Here is a 24,317-nt window from a genome sequence, read left to right on the forward strand (position 1 = left end):
GCCGGGGTTTTCCTGACTTTCGTTAGTTTAGAGATTACATTGTTATTCTTATAGACTTCTCTCTGTCTGTCAAGGGCTGCGTTAGCAGGGGGACCCATGGACGCTGTGCGCTGCGACGGGGCCCTGTGAAGGGCCGCGGCCGGGATGGGGTGGCCGGACCATTGTTCCCAGTAGTCGTTGGTGGGCAATCCGTGCCACTGCAGACTGCTTCCCCTCTCCCTTGATCCGTACTCCGAACGGGCCATCCAGATGACATATATATATATATGCGGCATACAAATATTACATATATAGATATACATTTTTTTTATTATGTATAATAACACCCGTTTACAGTCTTCGCAACCCCCCCTCTCTCCTGACACGCTTCACACATATACTCCTTGATACTTGCCCACATAGCACCCTATGGAAAACACCATGTGCGGACGTCGTGCAAAGTCGCCCCAGACAGGGGCAGGATGGCTGGCAGACCCCCTAACCGAACCACCTCCGGGGCTCATCCGCTGGCGCTGTTTCCCTGCAGCCACCCCAAACAGCGATCCCCCCCATCTGCTGCGTCCTCTCGGGCAAGGGCACATATCAAAGAGCCGTCCTGCCTCCCTACCTTGCCGTGAATCACCTCCCCCCCGTGCCCAGGCACACACCCAAACGCTCCATGAAATTATTCCCGATTCCTGCGCCCTAAATAAAACGAGCTAGCGTCGTCATGGATGAAATGTTTCTGTGCCACTGTTTTTGAACCTGAAGTGTTGAATAAGGAAAAGAAGGATGCTACCAAGCTTTAAGAAAACCAGCGATCACTGTTGATGAGAAGTCGCGCTATGAGTCTGCATGATAACAGAAATTGGAAGAGATTCTTTTTATCAGTATTATTATTGATGTTGTTAACCGGTTGATTAATTTTGACAAAATGTACACAAAATGGTAGTGCCTCCCAAAAGGAGGAATCAGAAGAAACTCTCCTTCAGAAGTTAGCTGAAGGAAAACAGCTTAGAAAATTCAACAACCTGGTGCATTTCTAAGTTTCCAAAGAAATGAGCGCTTTCCTTCTCTATGAAAATGCAGTCAATGCTCTTTACACTAGGCATTTCTATTTGTTCTGTCTGTCAAAATGGAACTAAGAGGTTTTGGCGCAAAATCATTATCTCTAGCAACGCATATTGTATAGTAGAAACTGAAAAAGCTCGTGGCAATGGATGAACAATAGAGCTTCAGTTCCTCAGCAATAAAAGCACTGGAAAAATTGGTTGAATTTCAGAGCACGTCCTCCTCAGCAGAGAGGGTTGGACTAGACCTTGACCAACACCCCCTTTAAGAAAAAAAAAAAAAAAAAAACACTTGCAAAGCCTCACATACAACACTTCGTTTTCTACTTTGGGGCTTAGCATGCAATATGGAAAAAGTTTTTTTCTTTTTAAAGGCACCATTTTGTCTCTCTTCACCCCCCCCCCCCCGCCTTTTGTGGGTGGTGGTGGAAACTTTCCTTCTATTTTAAAACCAATCGTACAATAATTACACCATAGAACTAAGCGGCACTTTAAAATAGAGATGACGAAAGAAAAGATTTGAATTTTTGAAGATATGAAAAAACTCACTTTCTGTGCTTTAAAGGGGGCTTGACCGTGTTGGGGAATCTGTTTTCTACTGGAGATTCATCTAAACATTTAGATTTGTGGGCAAATGTATCTTTATATAAAGAATAAATGTAAGTATCTCGAGGAGCATATACAGAACCTGAAATCCTTATAAAAAGGAGAGAGCTGAACTTCATTGCTCGTTTGTGTTTTCTGATTGAGAGAGTGGGTGCGTGTGAATCTGAGTTCAGTTAGAGGCTCTGTGTCAGATTCAGGAGTAGGGGCTGCCTCGCCGTGTCAGCCAGAACAGGTTGTCTTGGTAGGGTTCCAAGAACTTCCACAGGAGACCGCAATTTGATTGATAAGGCAAGATTTTATGACTTAACACGGCGGCTTATACTGTTAGATGATTTTGTATGTCTGATGCTAAACTTCTTAGTCTTGCGGGTGGTTAGGCGTGGGAACTGTTAATTACGCAGATTTATTTATTTATTTATTACGTAAAAGCAGTGATAACGTTTAAGTACGCAGAGAGGAAAATTTATCGGTGCCTAGGTACCCATATAGACATAGAAACAACGGTTTTCACCTGGTTTTAAATTATCATATGAAACTAACTCCTCTTGACTCTACATTTTCGAGGAAAGGAAAGGAAAGGAAAGGAAAGGAAAGGAAAGGAAAGGAAAGGAAAAAGCCAAGCTTTTTCTTCTTTTCTTTTTTTTTTTTTTTTTTTTTTTTTTTTTTTTTTTTCTCTTTGAGATCGACAACGTTTATACGCCGCGGTTAATAAATCTGTCTTTTTGCTTAGTGGGTCACTTCAAGCAAACAACCATCATTTCTTGGATTGTGAAAAATGCAGATAGATATCCCTTTGGGTGGGGGTGTTTTATACGTTTCATAATTTGTAATTATTCTCATCTTGGCTGAGGCGGCAGGGGCAGTTGCGATGTATCTGGCGTAGGCTCAGCCCGACTCAAATGCAGTTTTATTATTATTATTATTATTATTATTTATTTATTTATTTATTTATTGGCGGGGGAGGGCTACGCCACGCCGCGACTCTAGGTGTTGCTGCCTCCGGAACCCGGAAAGGGCCGCTGCGGCGCGGCATGGCATAGTCCTGGTCGCCGCGGGGGCTATCTCTGTCCCTAGCACGAGCCTGCCCCTCCAGGGTGCCGGTAGACAGAAAGCATAATTGAAGCGAGGGATTTATGCAATAATGCTTATATTGTAGTCTTCTCTCTCACTCACCCAGTAAAAAAAGTAGCGTACTCTTGTAGTTCTCTACAAGAGAGACTTTAGCCCAGGATTCGTGAAATGGGAGAAATAACTTATCATACAGTAGAACACAGTTACTTTGTAAGAAATAGTATGCTTTTTAACTAATGCTGATATAATCGATATGATGCAAAGAAAGTGAGTAGATTATATTTATTTTCACATACAATTCTTTATATAGTAACAGCTTTGTAAATATAGGCCATGTCTTCCTAATTTCAGAACATGTGTGATTTGAAAGACTCAGAAATTCTATCGGGCAAATACTATCTTAACGTTTTACAAGTATTGCACTGAATACTAGGTAGAGCCTCCATCCTTTATTAGGTAAATTGCGGTTTATAGTATGCAAACGTTACATCTGCCTCTAGCTTTCTGACTCTCTATTCAGCATCCTTAAATATTTTTAGTTTTTATCATAAATCTCCAGAAGTAATTATGGAATTTGTTTTTTAGTATTCATATTATGTTCTGTAAGTATTAATTACCACATTTAACCCTGCAGCTGCTGGAATATAACACTCATATGTGTTTTATATCATTAGATCACATGCAAGAAATGAGGCTAGTTATTTCCCTGGAATACATAATTTTATTAATTTATTGAATATACTTTAAATGTCCATATACACAGGAGCTTCTGAATACATACATTTATATACTCACATAGTAACAGAAATAAAACAGTGAAAGTTTAAATTATCATGCTTTGCTTTTTTTGTGGCTATTTTTCAGCTTCAGTCAATGCAAGAATACCACGGGAAATTACAATCATGACAAGAAATGGTAATTTTTTTATTTACTTTTGTTTAATAATAAAAGCCAGATAATAGAATATTTTCTTTAACAGCACACAGTGCTTCCATGTGAAATTACTGTTTTCTTTTTTTTCCCTCCCCTCCTCAAGATATTCAACACTCAATAGTCTGCCTTTACTTATTTAGTAATTTGGATTTCTATTAGATAACCTTTTGTATACCATATGTTCAACATTGAACTATAATCTTCAGTTGCCTGTAAAATTAAAATTAAATTGTAGCTACAACAGAAATAACACCTTTATTATAAGGCAAGCCAATCAAATGACTTACCTGGCTGTAAAGAAATTGATATTATGCAGGAAATACTTGCTTGGATTGTATTGCCATTACATGTTTTACATCTATGCAAATTCTATTCTAATTTAGTATGAAAAGAGGATTCATATAATTTTATACTATACATTTCATAGTAGTTTAAATAAGGTTCCTGTGTGTATTTCATACAAAAGATAGGGATACTGGTACTAGAACAAGTCTCTGTAGTAATTATACAATCATAAGCATTCCTCTTTTAAAGGGAGGATAATTTACATTATCTAATACATTAATAATTTACATTATCTACATATACTAATTTAAAGGCCATTAATATGAACTCATTAGGGAGTTAGGATGAAAGAATAAATGTTTGGATTATGTATCTTTTCCGTACACATTGTTTTAACTTTTCACATGCCAGACAACACTAAAGTCCTGGAAATATATATTACAACTGATGCATATATATTTTTTTTGTGATATTCACAATAAGAAAATATATTTGTGTAGTCTTACTGGATACCTGCTTGTTTCAAGGCCCTACTAGATGACAGTTGTAAAAATAAATTGGTAATATGGCTAATGAACAGCTAGATTATAATTGTCACATTGGCTCTTGACTTTCTGGTGCTCTAATGATTAATCCACAAAATGTGACAAGTGTATTGCAGTTACTTCTTAAGCCAGTCTGTAAGTAAGATGGTCTTAAAAACAAAGCTTGATGTTTTAAAGGCATACTTGGGATTTTTGAAACATAATAATTTACAATAAAATGCCTTGCTTTAATTACAAATTCTTTAATACAACATGCTTTACCTGCATACACCCATGCCTATGTCTGTGTTTGTATTGTATAGATAACTATAGACCTACACACATACACAAGGAATATCTGAATTTTCATGCCTTTGAATGTAATGCATAAGCTCACAGTCCTGTTGTATGTAACACATGCCTAACCACTACTACTGCTGCCTCTAGTTATTGCAAGAAAAAAAATCTTCCTATCTGCCAGTTCAGAGATGGTCAGTAGAATTTGACATAATACTAAAATTGTCATGTGCATTTAAATGTATCAGATGACCATTTGTCATCCCTGTTGTGTTTGAAAATCCTGAGAGGTAATGAAGAAGTATAGTTACTAATAATAGTGTTATAAGAATTCTAACCATTTTATGAGAGTCTGTATAATCCGCAAAGAGCACTGGCACAAGTAGCTCGTATGTCTCATATACCAAGCACTGGTAGGAAACTGCAGTGTTTCCTTATACCAGAAGTATCTAACATGCAGTAAAAAATTAAAATGGCAATTTCAGAGGCTGATAAGCTGAAAGCACAAATGATTGACCTCATTAATAATATCACTACTGAATTCAGAGTTTGGCACATGTGTCATGTTTGTGGTACTTCTTGGTGGCAGTATTAATTTTGGGCCTTCTCTAGTAAGTGATATTACTGTCACAGTTTTATACTTTTGTAATAGTAACTTATAAAAAATTGACTGGTTTATATAGTTGCAATTTTACAGTGTAACCATATATATAATGAAATGCAAATATCTACACACACAACTCTAGACCTACACATATATACATGGTTCCCCTATGTACACACAAGCACACGTATGCTTTATTATGGGAGCAGGCTATATAGTCAGCATAGAACAAAAATAATTTCAATTTAACTCCATACATTTAAATATTTCCCCTTAAATGTTACTATATGCAAACAGTGTAAATTTACAAACAAATATATTTAAATGCAGTGAGATGTATTCCCTATAACTGTATAGGAACATAAAGCATGATATATTCAGTCATAATTCCTTTAGAAGTGCAGAGCAGTCCATTTCTGTGCTGATTTTTTTAATATGCATCTTATACCAACCACAGTGTGTATGAACTGCTGAAGTGTATTTATTAATTTCAACAATAAATATTGTATATCTCACTCTGAAGATTCGTTGTATCACATATAGTCGAGAGACCTTTATTGTTTACACCTCAGAGTTAGAAAAATTCTATACAAATCAGTTTTAAAATAATTTATAGTATAATGTGGGGGAGGGGGAATTGAAAGACTTAAATCTTAAAACTGTACACAATGCATGGTAACAATTTAGAAAGACTCACTTTCATCCATTTCTTGATTAATGTAAGCATGTATTTTTTCACTGTAACTACGAAGTTAATAAAAAATAATACATTAATATGTTTATTAAAGCATTTAGCCATTTGTTGCGGTGTTTACTCACCTACGTTGCATTCTAACACACAAACTCCACCCCACCCACGCTGGGAAAAAAGGAGGGAACGGGGGGGGGGAGAAAGCATAGGTGCCATAAAATACATTGGAGCCAAGCCAGAGCCTGCTGATTGCAGCATTCCGAATAAACATATATAGGAAAGTGCACAATCCTCCCGGTGTAAATACCTGTAAATCACTATAGACACTGAACGTGACCTAGATGCGAAGCCATTAAGAACATCACAGCAGAGCAAATTGTCAGTATAATGGCACATCGACTCACTGCATATCACGCACCTGATTCTCAGTCTCAGAAAGTAAAACCCGGGTTTAAGATACAGCAAAGTGTCTCACATCTCATTGCATGAGCAATCTGCCAAAAGAGAAATGCAGGCAAAGACATTCCCCAGACTTTTTATTTATCCTTAGAGAGATATTTCTTCCAGTCTTTGGATATTAGAGCCATCTGTACTATCAAGAAGGTAGGCGACGGGGGGATTTTCCTGCAGCCAGGAGTGCTAGAGGAAGTGATGTTGGAAGCAATATTGGGCTTGGTCCTGGGCTGGCGGCAGAGGCAGATCGCTGGTCTACTCATGCATATTAATAACCGTGCGTACTTGAAATTTCTCATGACATCATCATCTTCCCGCAGTCCAGGACCTCTGACCTTGCCGGGCTGGTCCACATTTTGGTATTGAAAGCCCTCCAATGATCACCTTTTTCGTCTTCTTTCAGACCGGAGGCAGCAACAGGCTAGACAGACCAACGCTTCTTCTCGGCACTGAGAAATCGAGGATCTTCCCCCTAAAACACACACACATGCAAAATATTTGCAGTCAAGCTGCCACCATTTGGTAAAAAGCTCTATACCATGCATAATCTAAAAGAATCAAGAATCGGATCCTCGAATTATGTGACTTTCTGCTGAAATGGATTTTTTTTTTCCCTCCTTATACTACACTAGAAATTGTCGATGGCTTTACAAATATGTAGTCTAAAGAGTCTTTCGTGAGAATGAAGCAATTTACAATGCAAATGGAAGCTTGTGAAGGGGTGGATTCTTTTCAGTCATCGCAGCTTGATGCACCTTAATGCTGATTTTATTTTCTTATATTAACAGATGAATTGTTGGCTATCGCTGCCGGAAATTACTGGCTGAAAGAAAAAGTTCGGAATAAACTTTGAAGGCAACAGATCTCCTTTTGATGTTATTAGCTGTGCGCGCACACACAAATCAGATTACAATTACATAAAAGGATGAATATTTTAAAGCAGTACTAATACTCTTGAAGGACACTACAAGTCTGTTTATCAGAAAAATCTGGATTCTAGCAAGCAAAAAAGAAACAGCTTTGACCGAAGCGAGTTGTTATCTTTGGTTATCTAGCTGTATGAGTGTTTTGGTCTTCATAAAGCTAGATAACCGAAAGTAAAAACTCCTTCAAGATCATCGTACAGCGTGTGATAATGAAAGACTGCTACAAGAGAAAGTGAAAAACGAGAAAGGTCAGAAAAAAGCTTATTAAATCTACAGTTTTTTACAGGTAAAGGTGGGAGTGGAGGGAATTAAATGACATACTTATTATAAAATATGAAGTTATCAGATACCACAGAATGAATAGCTAAATGTTGCAATTAGGAAATGGTTCTGATGATAAACAATACATGTGCGACTATTACTGTTAAATAAATAAAGAGAAACCCAGATCACTTAATGTGTAACCAGGCTTAGACGATTTTTGGAAACCTATTTTGAAACGCTGTTTCATTTTGCAAAATGTTTCATTGCAATGAAATGGCCTTAAAAATAAATTTCTTATTTGGTTATGATGAAAATGATGGTTGATGGTGGTGGTAATGATGATACAGTGTGGACTGAACTGAAAAAAAAATCAGTCTGTGTTCATCTTAGAAAAGCTTGGTGGTATTTCAAACAATACGAAGATAGTATTTCAAAACAAAAAGTTTACACTGAAGTGTAGGCAAGCTTAACAATTAATATCTACTGAGAACTCGGTGGAGCTGCACAAAGATGAAAATAAAATGATGGTTAATTTTTATTCTTCTATTGAAAACGCGAGCACAGATGCTTCTCCGTTCCGAGAAGGTTTCCTTGAGGAAGCTATTGAAGCAGAAAGACGTGATGGAGACGAGATCGCTTCTCCCCTTGTCAAGGTGTTAACAATGTTTTGTCTTACTCTGCACATAGCATTGGAAATGAAAGTGACATTTACTCCAAATCCACGTGTGCGCCTCCTCTCTTTTTGTTTAAGGATGATCAGATCTATCCAGGAAACAGCTTTGGCTTCCCAAACTGAAATAATTAGGACGTATATAGACCTGACAGAAATGGAAAGGGGGTGGGGATGCTGACGGTCTGTCTTGCCTAATTGATTCCGTTAAACAGCTTGCAGGACATGTGAACGGCTGGGCGCTCCCATTCCCACGCTCGGGGCAATTGGCAATGCCATGCCCCGGCAGCCCATGACAGACAGTCCTGCTGGGGGCTGGAGGATGAAAAAAAAAACCATCAAGTGCACTACACCATAACCGTATTCATTGCCTTCGTAAGTGGAGGCGTTTTCCACCCACAGCCATCTCCTAAATGAGAACACCAACTGCTCTGGCTGCACACTGTCGCTTTCTGTTAATTCTGCAAGCTCCCCGGGAGCAAGTTTCGTCTTTTATTTATTTATTTATTTATTTATTTTTTCCGCGACTCAAGTCTCGCAGATGATTTAGGAGAGGCGAGACAGAGGGGAGATGCAGCTATAGAGACTGTACATCTCCTACCTGATGGAAAAAAAATAGCAGACATTATGTTTTGGCCTTGCAAACATTTCACGTTTTTTAATAAACACTTTTTTAGGTGTTGTCCATGTTTATAATGATTGCAGTTTAGGCACCTTTTACAGTGAAATTGAGCAGGATTACTTTTTAAGGGTAACATTTTCCTTTGGACTTGACCTAAGAGGCACACTAGTGTATAATACTATCTTAGAAATCGAATCGAAATACTATCTTAGAAATCGAACATTTCCAAGGTAGATTAAAATAAGATCAGAGATAAAGGAACAGTTCTCAGCGTTCTTCATAAATTGAGGGGCTAACCTTGTACAGGCTGATTTTTATTTTTTTAATATTAGATTTTAACTTCGGAATTGGACGGCTCACAAAATATTGTTTGGAGGTTTATAATGGAAATATTTACCTTTGTGTTACATACTTTGAGAGGAAGGGAGCAGAGAACCAGCAAACAGGTCCTAGAAACAGCACAAGCGTTGTTGATTTAAAATAAAGAATTAGCTTCCAAAGTCATCTCATCTTCCACGTAGTTGCAAAATATTGTACAGAATTTTCAGTCTAAAGGGCTTACTTTACTTTTGGCTTTTTACTGAGATTCATCTAGTACCCCAGCCAGACTGCATTTACATAAATTTCCACTTTGTCTGCTGTACACGTGCCAAAGTTTTACTACTGTAGTGACCGATGAGAAGACCCTTATTTATTTACATTTGAACCACCGTGCGACCAGTCTTTCATTGTTGAGTGCCTGCATGCCTTTCATTTACTGCGTGTCCAGGAGTGCTATTTACCTAGAGACAGTGTTTACTACAATTAACATTTACATTACAAAGTTTGTGGTTTTCTTTCTCGAAGACCTTCAATTAAGGCAATAAGCTGTTTTCTGGGGAAACCTATTGTTTACTTCGGCATTCAATGGAGACAATTTACTTAAACTTTTGCTCGTGTCTTGGTCTTTTATGCAAATTTGTTAAGAAAAACACCGAAGAAATATATCAATAATATAATAATAACCGATGTTACATGGCTATCAATCAATGAAATACATTTTATGTTATTATTATTCCTTCATAGCTTAGAAGCAAAATTTCCTATTTCTTCCCCCTTTTGTCCTGTACATATGGCTTGGGAAAAGAGAGTATGTTAAAATGTAGTAGCATGTCCTCCGAGTTTATGCTTTAAGAGACTCACATACCAAAAATAATTTTCTATGAAATTATCGACCTGTAAGATAGATGCTGTTTCCTTAAAACTTGAAAAAAATAAAACAATATATATCTTTAAGTAAAAAGAAGTGTAAATATCAGTTGAACAGTCCTTTGAAGGCTAGTTTTAGCACTGGGAGAGATGAGATCAAGTTTATTTAGCATACCACTCCATTGTAAAACAGCTGGAGTGAAGTTGCAGGTTGCGTGAGCATGCATGTTAACTAGTAGGAATCCAGGCTTATTCTTTGTGAAAAGGGAGCAGCAGATTGCTGTGCAAGGCCAATGTTAAAAAGGCAGCTGAATTTAACACCATCGGGAAGAAAAGATCCCTTCACAACTTTCTCACACTATCAGACAAAACTATTGTCTCTTGTTCTGAGCCCTTGTCTATGCAACCATACGATACTGAGTCATTATACTTTTGCCGAGAGAAAATTTGAGAACACAGTATGAGTAATCAGTGAATGACCAAGTTTCATTGTGCCTGCTTAAGTCAATTGAAATCTGTGTCTAGAGCCATGAATGGCAGTATTGTTTTCCTCACTGGGGCTGTAGTAAATGTCAGCACAGTGTAAAGAAAAACTTGAAATCTGCAAATAACTTACCAGACCTCAATTATAATATTTTCCCACACTAGAACTAATATCATTGCTAGGGTATACAATGCTCAAAATACAGATAAAAGATTCAGATAAAAATTAGTTCATTTAAAAGTTATTTTAGTCAGATAAACATTTTAATTTTCTTATGGGAACTTGAATTCAGCATATAAAACTGGCTAATCATTTCCTGAGAAGTTCAAGTTACAAACCTTCTTACGTGATTAAGAAAATAAACTGTGTAAGCAAGCTTGTATCCTGCAACTATTACAACTCTCTAGCTTGAGACTGATAAAACGTTAATAAGCATACTCCATATTATGTGGGTTGCTTTTGTGTTGAGCCTAGGGAAAGATCTCTCTTTGAATATTCAGAAGAAATCAGGCTGAAGCCGATAAACAAAATGAAGTGGGAAATATATTTCTCCAGGTGTTTGTGAAATCTATAATACATCTCAGTGTAGACCCAGGTACCAGAAATGTTTCCAGTTCTCTCAGTTTTTATTACCTTTTCTTTTTAACTTCATAATAGTTTATATTATAAATGCGGTTCAATTTAGTCCTCTAGCATTCATATATCAATTGGCAGTGTACACAATGCAGACTAAGAAAAAGAAACAGTCCAAATACATTACAAGGAGTTAGTTTTATATTTTAGTAGAATGTCTGTTTTAAATTTAATTGTGACTTTGTTAGTGTTTCGTAAAGTGTCATACAGTTCTTAGCATGAAACTGAAAAAAAAAAAAAGAGTACTCTTCTGTTGAATAATACATCTGTGCCAACCACATTACCTGGTATATTTCTAAGGAGGAATGTTATGTGCAACATTTCACATTAGTAATTTTATTTTGTAATACTGACAGAGAGACCACTCAGAGTGTCTTGTGAAAAGCTAATGTTAGAAAAAATGTATTTTCTTAATTTCTTATGTAGCAACTTGTAAATTAAGAACAATAATAGCAATTAGAATAATCCAAGCTTGAAGTACAAAGAGCAGAATGACATGAGGACACATTTAAATTCTATTCATGACAGGTAGAAAGAAAATGGGGCTGTTGCATTGCTGGTTGTATAAATGGAAATGCATGTACATATAGTAGGAGAAAGGGAGGGGAGTGAGGTGGTCAGTCTGTCATTAAAACTAATGCAATTCCCCCCCCCCCCCAATTTGATATGAGTAAAACTAAGCTATTAATGAGCCAAATCTTTCAGTTTTTGATCATAGAACTGCCACTGAAAGAAAGCTTGGACTTGTGGTTGTCCACTCCTGTTTCTGTTGAAGACAGTGTGATTTGATCTTTGGAACAGAAGGAGAACAGGTCAATAAAATAACTATAATTAGTCTTTATAGATTTGGGTCTTGATCTTGTGTCATATTTGACAATTTTAATTGGAGAAATCTATTATTAAGGTGTAGCTTGCCAAGGAAGGGGCTCTAGACCTGTCCCCCCAATCTGTTGTCCGCAGTAGACAAACACATGGAGCAGGAGACAAGAAAGCTTCTTTGGGATCCTAATGAAGGAAAAGCCCTGTGCTTTGGCCCTGTAGAGTCTATGTGTGAGAGTTCCCTTCTAAAAAATGAGGAATCTGCGAGCCACATGGGGCCCAGCCACCCTCAGTGAGTTTGAGGGTTACCCAGGCTGCAGGCCATCCAGGGATGGGGCACCTCATCCTTAACAGCTTTACCAGCTGAATTAAACCAGAAACGAGCTGAAGCTGCATCACTGTAACTCACTTGTCACCCTGGTCACCTCTGCCTGTGGCAAGAGACATGTGGGAAGCACTCACCCAGGACCAAAGACAACCCTACGACCTCTCACCGCCAAGCTCTGCTGCTCTACTGAGATGGCAGACCGCTACTGGTGGAGCTGGAGCGTGGCGCACCACCCACAGACAGGGTGCTGATTAGCGTTTCCTGGGAGACTTGTGGTCACAGCCAGGCCCTCTCAGGTGCTGCTGGGCCATATTAGTTGTGCTGGGGCTTTCCTCACACCCCCATGGCTGCAAAACGTCTTCCTGCCATAGTCTTCTATATAGTTACATGCATATATATTTAGCTTATATACTTTATATACTCTTGCAATTAATCATGTAGGTTCCTCCATCTGTTGGGCTACAAACTGTGCATCATTAATTACAACTATTAATTATAAGTGATTATTAATTAGCACTTCTATTACTAAGAGGTAGTCATTGTGTCTGCCAGCTCACATGAACAACCTATAAAAGCAGCAAGCCCCCTTATATCAGGTATCATATTGCAAAGTAATTGAGCAATTATTACTACTGATTTGTCAGTAGTAATGTCAGTGCTTGTCATTTGCACGTTTAAAACTCCTTCTGTGGATGAAGTGGAAACCCATCCACGAAGACCTTGAGAACAGTGTGCCAAGGGAGACACTAAAGACTGTTAATTGCTCTGGTGTGCCTTTGTAAAAGTTTGCATCATCACTGCGTGCGGCGGCGTTGGGTGGGGGGGCTAGGAGCCCTCCTCCCACTCTCGCACCTCATGGGAGCCTCCTGGGCTGTGGAGAGCTGCTTCCTGTCCAGTGTGTTGTAAAAAGACTGAGCAAGTCCCTCTCAGTAGAAATAAGGTGTCTAGAGGTTGCTTCATTATTATTATTATTTTTTTTTAAGGGTCTCGAGTGCTTACTAAAGCTAGTTAATAACATCATGCATGGACATTTAAACTTGTAAGTTCCAGAAAGGATAAGAGAGAAATCATGCTGTGCCCAGCTAATGATACCATCTTAACTCATTAACTCTTTAAGGTGGAGCTAAATCCACCTTTGTATGCCACACAGCCACCTGCCTTCTTGCCTGCACAGAGCAAGGATCAAGATCATTGATCCCCAGGATCAAGACACTGCTATGTTTTTTCTTTCATAGATAAAAACAGCAGCAGTTCCAACAGGTTTCAGAATTGTTCTTTTTTAAGGGTTCTGTGATAGACTGATAGTGAGGGTTAATTTTTCTGTGCTAGTGTTTCACTTTAATTAACTCTGCAGCAATATTTGATACAATGTAAATGCTGCTGGTCCTTCACTGCATCAACAGTAGACTTCCAGCATCTTATAAGAAGTAGCATTTTTGAAAGCAACTTTTTGCTACCCCAACACTTTGTAACGTTGTTCAATTTTATATTTTAACCTCTTGCCTTTGAACTTTTTTTTTTTTCTTTTTAAATCTGGGCTACATCTAATCACAGAATCACAGAATAGTTGAGGTTGGAATGGACCTCTGAAGATCATCTAGTCCAACCCCCCTCCCAACCAGAGTCACCTAGTGTGCATTGCACAGGATTGTATCCAGGCATGTTTTGAATATCTCCAAATAAGGAGATTCTACAACCTCTCTGGGCAACATTTTCCAGTGCTCTGTCACCCTTACAGTAATGTTTCCTCGTATGCAGCCGGAACTTCCCGTGTTTCAGTTTGTGCCCCTTGCCTCTTGTCCTGTCTCCGGGCACCACCAAAAAGAATCCAGCCCCATCCTCTTGACACCTTCCCTTCAGATATTTGTATACGTTGATAAGATCCCCTCTCAGTTTTTTCTTCTCCAGGCTAAACAGGCCCAGCTCTCTCAGCCTCTCCTCATGTGAGAGATGCTCCAGCCCCCTAATCATCTTCATAGCCTCCCTCTGAACTCGCTTCAGGAACTCCATATCCCTCTTGTACTGGGGAGCCCAGAACTGGACACAGTACTCCAGGTGAGGCCTCACCAAGGCTGAGTAGAGGGGCAGGATCACCTCCCTTGATCTGCTGGCAACACTCTTCCAAATGCACCCCAGGATACCGTTGGCCTTCTTGGACACAAGGGCACATTGCTGACTCATGGTCAGCCTGCTGTCCACCAGGACTCCCAGGTCCTTCTCTACAGGACTGCTTTCCAGCAGGTCAGCTCCCAACCTGTCCTGGTGCATGGGGTTATTCCACCCTAGGTGCAAGACTGTGCATTTGCCTTTGTTGAGTTTCATGAGGTTTCTCACTGCCCAACCCTCCAGCCTGTCGAGGTCTTTCTGAATGGCAGCACAGCCCTCTGGGGTACCAGCCACTCCTCACAGTTTTCTGTCATCTGTAAAGTTGCTGAGGGTGCACTCCATTCCATCATCCAGATTGTTGATGAATAAATTGAACAAGACTGGACCCAGTACTGACCCCTGGGGGACACTGCTAGCTACAGGCCACCAACTAGATTCCACACTACTAAGCACAACCCTCTGAGCTCTGCCATGCAACCAGTTCTCAATCCACCTCACTGTCAGTTTATCCACCTCACACTTCCTGAGCTTGCCTATGAGGATGTTATGGGAGACAGAGGTAAATAGAGGTATTTGTAAAATAATTTATAATAGAATGGTAAACATATTTAATGTAGAAATAATCATGGGATGCATAGAGTTCAGGGCAAGATCGAGGTTATTCATCCAGATATAGGTGGTTTCTTGTCTGTTGTGCATCTTTTTCATTTCCTTGAGCTTTTATGAAAATCTGAGGCATGTAACATTGGAAGGTAATGATGAAGGTAATTTATTCACTCATCCTAAACACTGATTATTTAAATATATGTGGTGGTTTTACTAGGGTGGGAAGCCGAGTTCCACCACGGCTGCTCTCTCACTTCCCCTCCTCAAAGGGAAAGGGGGAGAAAATATGATGAAAAGGGCTCAAGGTTGAGATAAGGATGGGGAAATCGCTCAACAATTATTGTGACGGGCAAAACAGACTCAGACTAGGGAGATAGTAAGATTTATTGCCTATTACTAACAAGCTAGAGAAGTGAGAAACAAAGGAAAAACACCAAAAATGCCTTCCCCCCATCCACCTACAGGCAGCAGCTCTTCCAGAACTGCTCCAGATATGGGTCCGTACCACAGGGTCTATCCCTCAGGAGCAAACTGCTCCAAGCTGGGTCCCCATGGGCAGCAGCTCCTGCCAGGTCACCTGCTCCAGTGTGGTCTCTACTCCACTGGCTACAGGTCCAACCATGAAGGAGCATTATGGACTTACTGCAGCCCCCATTCCCCATTTCCCTGCACTGCTCAGGGGGAGGATGTAGAAGAGGGAGGAGGAGGGGGAAGGTGTTTTGAGTTTCTCCCTGCACTTGCTTGGTAGTAATAAGTAATAAATTATATAAATCTCCCTCTGCCGAGTCTGTTTTGCCCATGATGATAACTGTCCTTATCTCAACCCCTGAGCCCACCACAACCTGTTTACAGAAAAGTCTAATTCAGTTACTGTCTGACAAGAAATGATGAAAAAGGCAAAGGCATTAGATATCTCTCTGTCAAATAAATGGAACCTGTGTGCCTTTATATAATTACAACTTTGGGATCTTCAGCATAAGTCTGTGTATCATGAGCCAACCATTTTAATTTCTGACTTTTAAATTTATATTTCAAGCCAATGTTTGTATTCCTATTACTTCCATCATGATACCTGGGCATCAAGTACTATCACAATAGGTCTCTATCATATATGTTTCTCAAAACCAGTGTGCAAATGAATTATCAAGATTTATCTTTAGAAAACATTTTATCAAATTGTCTCAGCTTTAGTCTGTGGTGGGTTCATTGCTAAGTCCGCTGGAATCATCTGTATTTGGCACAGGACAGCCCCGACCACTTCCCACAGAGGACATCCCTTCACCACCTTGCCACATATACCCAGTACACCTTTGAATCTCATCCATTTGACTCATTACAGATTTTTGAACTACATGCTGTATTCTTGGTATTGTCATGTATATATTGTCATGTAATGTCATATAGAGATTATCAATTCCCAGTATGGTGCCTTCATACAAACTATTGCTGCTACTTTTTTTAACAAATCATGTTTAACCTTGTATCTAATTTTCTGCCCACTTTCACCCTTAGGTCTCTTGCTATTACTTAGCATCTATTTCTATCTTACTATCTCCCTAGTCTGAGTCTGTTTTGCCCGTCACAATAAATATGATATGAATCTTACATTTTGATTCACAGAAAATATTACTAACCTGTTTTATCTTAGATTTTTTAGATTTTTTTTAAACAAATAAAAAAACTCCCCTAAAAAAACTCCCCTAAAATCATTAGTGTGTATAATTATACAAGCATTTTTGGAAAAAAAAAAATGATATTGTTCATTTGTAAATATATTAGAACATTAAAATTGGATATATATTTGTTCAGTTTTAGGTGAACTGGTCATATTACACCTGAGACTTCAAATATCGTCTGGTCTTTAACATTCTGTGCAATTAATGGATAGTTAAATACAGGCTTGGGCTTGATTTGAAGTAACAAAACCACAGGGATGAAGATACAGAAAGAAAATGTCAAAAGCTGTTTGAAAATGCAGCATACAAACTTATATCCATGAATGAGCAATTTTAATTTGCTGTATGATAGGTCCAAACTAGGCCTCTATTTGTTTTAGTAGTTCTTATTTATAGGAGCAGCCATATTTAAACCAGGGAAACACTTCATGTAAATAATGACTACCTGAAAAACTGGGAGTTTACGGGATTGGGCTCTATACATAAGTAATGTCTTTTGATTTGGCAGTCATGTTGGACCACATTCCTATGGATACTTTAGTGTATATTGTTTGTAAAAACACTAGTTAAATACACCAAAGCTAAGTTTTTCTTAGATCAGTGTGGAATAATATTATAAACTAAATGTAACAAATTCAACATGTGTTAAATATTGTATCTTATGTTTATCATGTGTATAGCAAGCATGTTTGTCTTTATACTGTACATTATTAGCAAAATGTGCTCAAATGGCTGAATTTCTTTTACATTAATTGGCATTCACTTTTTTCCTTCAATGATATTCTTTTCTGTGCAAATGTTGAGCGGCATGAACAAAGCTAATTAATATTTCTAAGCAAAATGCTTCACAAATGTGTTCCATTTATGTTCAGAATATACTATTTCACTGGGGGAGTTTTTATTTCAGCATTATCTATCAACAGTTTTTAGAATAAGAGTAGTATCTTTCAAATGCACCATTTACAGGTCACACCATTTGTCAGTAATTGTAACTGTAAGTTAAAGAGGTTTGTAATAATATCTTTTAATTAAAATGAGGACTGTTAGAGGATTTCTGTTGCCCTTTGAGGTTCTTAATTATTAGTATCCAGCTTTTATGGCAACCTTAAGGTTAAACAGCATAATTAAAATAAATCACTAAGAGAAATATAAAGACTTTGCATGTTTTAATTAAATTTCTGAATATCAAGGTTTTTAAAATAATAACGTATTTTGATTTTCTTATGATGGCACACTAGAATGCTACATATATTAAACAAAATATTGGTAGCTTTTTATTGGCGTAATCACTAAGCATGATGCATGTAAATGAAGTATTTTCTATGTATGGCTAGTTAAAGTGCTAATTAAACAGTTGGTATTCAAATACATGCTCATCCATTTAATGACATACAAATCTAGTGATATGTGTTAGCAGACATTTTAAGTTGAATGTTTTCTCCTCTATGTTGTCATGATAAGAACACTAGTGTAAACAAAACACTGAAAAATGCTTTAATGATGTTTAACCATGTAGGAACACTAGTCTAGTTTTCAAATTTTTTAACTTCTTTCCTCTTATAAGGATGCTATGAGTTATCAGTGATGCATATTAAATCATATACATTATTTATTTTCTCACTAAATTTGCATAAAATGGATAAATGCTAATGGATCAAATGGGGTTTACTATATCTGATGCAATAAATATGCCCTTTCAGGTTTTCTGCAATCAGTATCAGTATCATTAATCAGTATCATTAGGTCTGCTGTGAAAAGGAAAAATAAAAATTATTGCATGTACACTGCAAACTTATGATACCTATGATGATTTCTACATGATGATTGGGTTATAAATGAAGTCTCAACTCAATCTGAATTTAGTAATATTTATACTTATAAAAGGTATAAAAGGTTATAAAAGGTATAAAAAGCAAGTAAACAGCGCTGGGTGTGTGGGGAGTCTACGCTCCACCAACATGCACACACGAACATCAAACATTGTAAATATATAGAACATTGCTTTGCATACTAAACCCAAGTATGCCTATACGTACGTACAATCAGAAAAGGTAACAAACAATCCTTTAAGTTCCATGACTTAACAGTGTGAGAAACACTCTGTAGCCAATAACTTAGGCTCAGGCGAGGATCTCAGTGAAGTAGTAATTTATTCGCGATTGCAATGGCGGAAGCCCCACAAGCAGGAGAGCACATCTACTAGTTCCAAAACACAGTTTATACGCTTTTTGATGACAAGACCCTCCCCTGTTTCCCCACTGAGTAGGTAATCCAGGTTCACAATCTATGTGATGTGACAACTGCCATATTTCAAAGAGGTTCTCCTGTTTTCTCTCCTGCTTTTTCCTTGAGTTTCTCCTTGAGTTTCTCTCTTTCTCTGATGGCAAGAGAGTATCGTTCCCTTACAGCTATCCTCAGTCTGGCTGTTGGGTCTCCCCCAGTTACATCTGCTCCAAGACCATAAGTACGGTTTGTAAGGTAGTCAGCCTGATTAACTGTTATAGTTATTGGATTACATTGTAGATGCTGACAGTTGGGCTGAACCGTTCCTTTAAATATGTTAATTTGTTTCTTTAATCTCATAAAGTAGACAGATGAGATGGGTGTATATGACCATCCTTTATGATTGGTCGTCCACCATACATCAGCCCATTCTGGGCAAGGGGGTCCTTCAAACATACTGCTAGTCTTAGGTTCAGGGCAGAGATATTTGTGTTCTTTGCTTAATCGTCGTTGAGCATTTAAATCTCCACAAGTTAACACCTCACAAGCATCAAACGTGACAGATTGTGGTTCATAACTCTCTGTCACATTCACCCATAATTTGACAGGATACCCTGTCTTTGCTATCATCTGGTCAAATCTTTTCCAAGTTTCCACTTGACCAAGGCCTCCTCTGAGGCCTATAATTACCAGAAACAAAATTAATAATTGATTTTTCCCTATCATCGTTTTTAAACCTTAGGCTTCCAAATAATTATTAATACAAAGAGTAAGATGTACACTACTACTATAATAAACTCCTCTTGGGAGCACTTCAATTTGTTATAGGTCTGTCCTTTTTAGTTAACTGTGAAAATAAAGGGTTAGTTTACAACTGTAAGCTTTTATCCTGCTCAGAGTATATTATGAGATTTTTCTTTTTGATTTTAACGTTCAACAAGTCTTCTGTAGGAACAACTTCCCAGGCGCTAGGGTCGGTAGATGCTTTCACTCGAGTATAGTGAGTCCAACCTTTTTCCGCAGTTCTTACGGCTGTTTCAGTGGTCAGTAATTGTCCTTCCCATTCAGGCCGGAGTTGACTCTTTCCAAGTCCGAATCAGGACCCAGTTTCCTGGGTGACGGTGGTGAATGGGGAATTCCAAAGGTGGGGTTTGAGCCGACAACCCACAGGTCCTGAGAGATGACAAAGAAGAGGACAACCCCAGAATACAGTTCTTAAGAAAACTCTCTTGTTTTGAATTATGGTATCTCATCCCTTCTGCCCAGATAGGGCAATCCGAAGAGCATCTCATATGGTGAAATTCCTATATCCTTTATTGGTGCTGTTTGAACCTGTAGGAGTAAGCATTTTACCCAAGGAAGTTGGGTTTCTAACACTAGTTTAGTTAATTGCTTCTTTAATGTCTGGTTCATTCGCTCCACCTTCCCAGAAGAGGAGGGGTGCCAGGGGCTGTGAAAATCCGACTCAATCTCTAAGGCCTGCTTTAACCCTTGCAGTAAAGCTTTACACCCATCCAGTCACGTGGTCAATTAGGACAAACAAGTAACTCAGTAAAGTCTACCTGTATACTTTGGAAAGGTCAAAGCCCTGGCTCCCGTCCCCCTCTAGATGGGTTACAGAAGACCTTTTTATATACCTTTTGACATATGGTACATCCTCTGCATGTGTGCTTCCCTAAAGTATATATTCCTACACAGACATACTTTCTTAGCACAACATCACACATTGCTTGCACCTCCCAATGACTCTCTTGATGTAAAACAGTTAATATTTGCCTCATTATCACTTTATTCAGCATTTCTCTCCCATCAGGGAGTATCCATTTTCCTTCAGACTTCATGGCTCCTGATTCCTTAAAAAATCTTTCATTTAAAACTTTTTAGTTCTTTCTTAATTTTCAACAATTCCCTGAATCCTCTCTGCATTTATTCTTTGTTGTGTCGTGGTTTAACCCGGCCGGCAGCTAAACACCACGCAGCCGTTCGCTCACCCTCCCCCCTCCCTCTCTGGGACGGGGGAGAGAAATGGAAAGTGAAGCCCGTGAGTTGAGATAAAGACAGTTTAATAAGACAGGAAAAATAATAATAACAAAAATAATAATAACAATAATAATAATAATAATGATACAATAGTGATAATATGAAAGTAATAATAGTATGTACAAACAAGTGATGCACAATGCAATTGCTCACCACTCGCTGACCGATGCCCAGCCTAACCCCGAGCAGTCCGGCCCCCTCCCCCCGGCTAGCCACCCCTATATATTGTTTAGCATGACGTCAGATGGTATGGAATACCCCTTTGGCTAGTTTGGGTCACCTGTCCCGGGTCTGTCCCCTCCCAGCTCTTACTGCACCCCCAGCCTGCCCGTTGGCAGGACAGAGCAAAAGGCTGAGATGTCCTTGGCTTAGTATAAGCACTGCTCTGCAACAATTAAAGCATTGGGGTGTTATCAGCACTCTTCTCATCCTAAGCCAAAACACAGCATTCCACCAGCTACTAGGAAGAAAATTAATTCTGTTCTAACTGAAACCAGGACACCTTCAGACATTAGATGCCTTAAATACCTGACTTCTCTTTCTACATATTGTAATTTATTTTTCAATACTCCCAAGCCCTGCTTTCCCAGAAAGTTGGATAGCTTGTTAGTAGCTTCCTTCACAACTGTTTTCTCCTGTCCTGACAATAAAAGATCATCCACATATTTGTAACAGTAACACCTCCTCGGGAGGTTGGAATTGCTCCAAAATCTGTTCTAGAACTTGTCCAAATAAATAGGAAGCCCTGTAAACCCATGAGGTAAAACCGTCCATCTGTATTGTTGCTTCCGCCCCCATTTCAGGGTCTTTCCAGTCAGAGGTGAGTATATCTTTGCTCTCAGGGCCTGAGAGCACTCCGTTAATAATTACTCCATTAACTGTTATTCCAGCCTAACAATTTACTAGTTGAATGCCCAATTTCATCATCAAATCCCTTCCCAACAAGTTAGTCCCTGCCTTGGGTACATGCAATAATTGCCCAGTGATCATTTTATCCCCTAGTCTCAGCTTGGTATCCCCCAAAGGTGGCACTGTTATCCCAGTCCCTTCCACCCCCATCACTTTTTAGGGTTTCATTAGTTAATTTAATCCCTGATACTTTACAAGCCAGTAATGACCTAGCTGCCCCAGTGTATTGGGTTCGATGGCAAGGTTCGCGGGGCGGGGGGGGGGGGGGGGGGTAGAGAAGATTCTTCTTCACGAGAAGAATTCAGAAGCCTCCCCGTGGCAGATAAGGGACAATTTCATCCAGCCCCAAAGGGGCCCACCGCTGCGCAGAGCCAAGCCATGAGCAACACAGTGGGTGCCTCTGTGAGAGCACATCCACGAAGACAAACAAAGAAACAAACAAAAACCTGCTGCTCAACAGCAGCTGGGAGAGCAAGGAGCAAGAAACCTCCCCGCAGACATCAAAGTCAGCGCAGAAGGAGAGGGAGGAGGCGCTCCAGGCGTTGGAGCTGAAGCCCCCCTGTGGCCTGTGGCTCCTGGTTGAGCAGGCTGCCCTCCCCGTCCCCCTCCCCGATACTTAGGAAACTGACCAAACACCACAGCAAATATACCAAAACTTCTAGACTGTTACTTAGATAATGCCTACATCCCCTTTCCCTGCTCATTCAACTTCAAACAGCTCTGCCAAACATTACATAACACACCTTTTAACACCTTCAGTAACTTTTTTTTTTTTTAAACACTTCTTTCTATCTTTCTTTCTACAGCCTGTACTTTCACCAAAGTCTCAGTCAAGGGCTAACTTAATTCCATACCTTTCTCCCTCCAGGATGCTGAAACAACATATCAGTATACCGTATTTTATCCCATTTTCCTTCTTTCCTCCTTCTTCCACTCTGGATATTCCTATTCGAAGTGGCCAGCCTGGCCACACTTAAAACATCTTATCAAAGCCTGTCCCTGCTAGGACTCAGGCCACAACACAGGCAGCCTTCTTTGCCTGCCATTCCTTCATCTCTCTTCCTCTCCTTTCCATCCTGGCCCTGACTCCCCCTGAAGATTTTCTTCCTCTTTCTCCAACCCTCTGCCTCACTACCCGCTGCACTGTCAATACCATTAGTTTCGCTCTCTGCTTTTCCTTCTCATCTCATCAATTCAGGCAATTCCTAAATATCGCAAGTCAGGCAGGCGGGGCAGGAGGCCGTCGTGGCTGACCAGGAACATTCTTATGGAGATTAGGCGGAAACAGAGAGTGTTTCGCTACTGGAAGGAGGGCCGGGTGACATGGAAAGAATACAGGGATGCTGCTCGTGTCTGTAGGAAGAAAATTCGTGTGGCTAAAGCACACCTAGAGTTGAAGCTGGCTGTGTCTGTGAGAGAAAATAAAAAGGGTTTTTTTAGATATGTGAATGGAAAAAGGAGAACTAAAGAATACGTAGGGCCGCTCCTTGACAGGGAAGGTCTTCTCACAGACGATGACATAGGCAAAGCAGAGACGCTTAACGCCTTCTTTGCCTCTGTCTTCAATGCCGATGATGGGCTTCGGGACCCAGGGTGCCCCGAGCTGCAGGACCGGGACGGTGGGGATGACAAACTCCCGACCGACCCTGAACGTGTGCGGGATCTGCTACTCCACCTGGATCCCTACAAGTCCATGGGTCCGGATGGGATTCATCCCCGGGTGCTGAAGGAGCTGGCGGACGTCATCGCGGAACCTCTCTCAATTATTTTTCAACGATCCTGGGAGTCTGGAGAGGTCCCGGTAGACTGGAAGCTGGCAAATGTTGTGCCGATTTTCAAGAAGGGTCAGAAAGAAGACCCTAGCAATTACAGGCCTGTCAGTCTCACGTCAGTGCCTGGTAAAATCATGGAGAAGATGGTTCTCGAACGTATTGAGGCGCACCTGGGGGACAAAGCAGTCATTGGTCCCAGCCAGCATGGGTTTGTGAAGGGTAGGTCCTGCCTAACTAACCTGATTTCCTTTTATGATAAGATCACCCGTATGGTGGACCAAGGGAAACCAGCTGATGTGATTTTTTTGGACTTCAGCAAGGCTTTTGACACGGTTTCCCATAGGATCCTACTGGACAAAATGTCCAGCATACAGCTAAATAAAAACATCATACGATGGGTGAGCAATTGGCTAACGGGCAGGGCCCAAAGGGTTATGGTGAATGGGGCTGCGTCAGGCTGGCGGGCGGTCACCAGTGGGGTCCCTCAAGGCTCCATTTTAGGGCCGGTACTTTTCAATATTTTTATAAACGATCTGGA

The sequence above is a fragment of the Anas platyrhynchos genome, chromosome W, assembly GCF_047663525.1.
Source record: "Anas platyrhynchos isolate ZD024472 breed Pekin duck chromosome W, IASCAAS_PekinDuck_T2T, whole genome shotgun sequence".
Taxonomy (NCBI): Eukaryota; Metazoa; Chordata; class Aves; order Anseriformes; family Anatidae; genus Anas; species Anas platyrhynchos.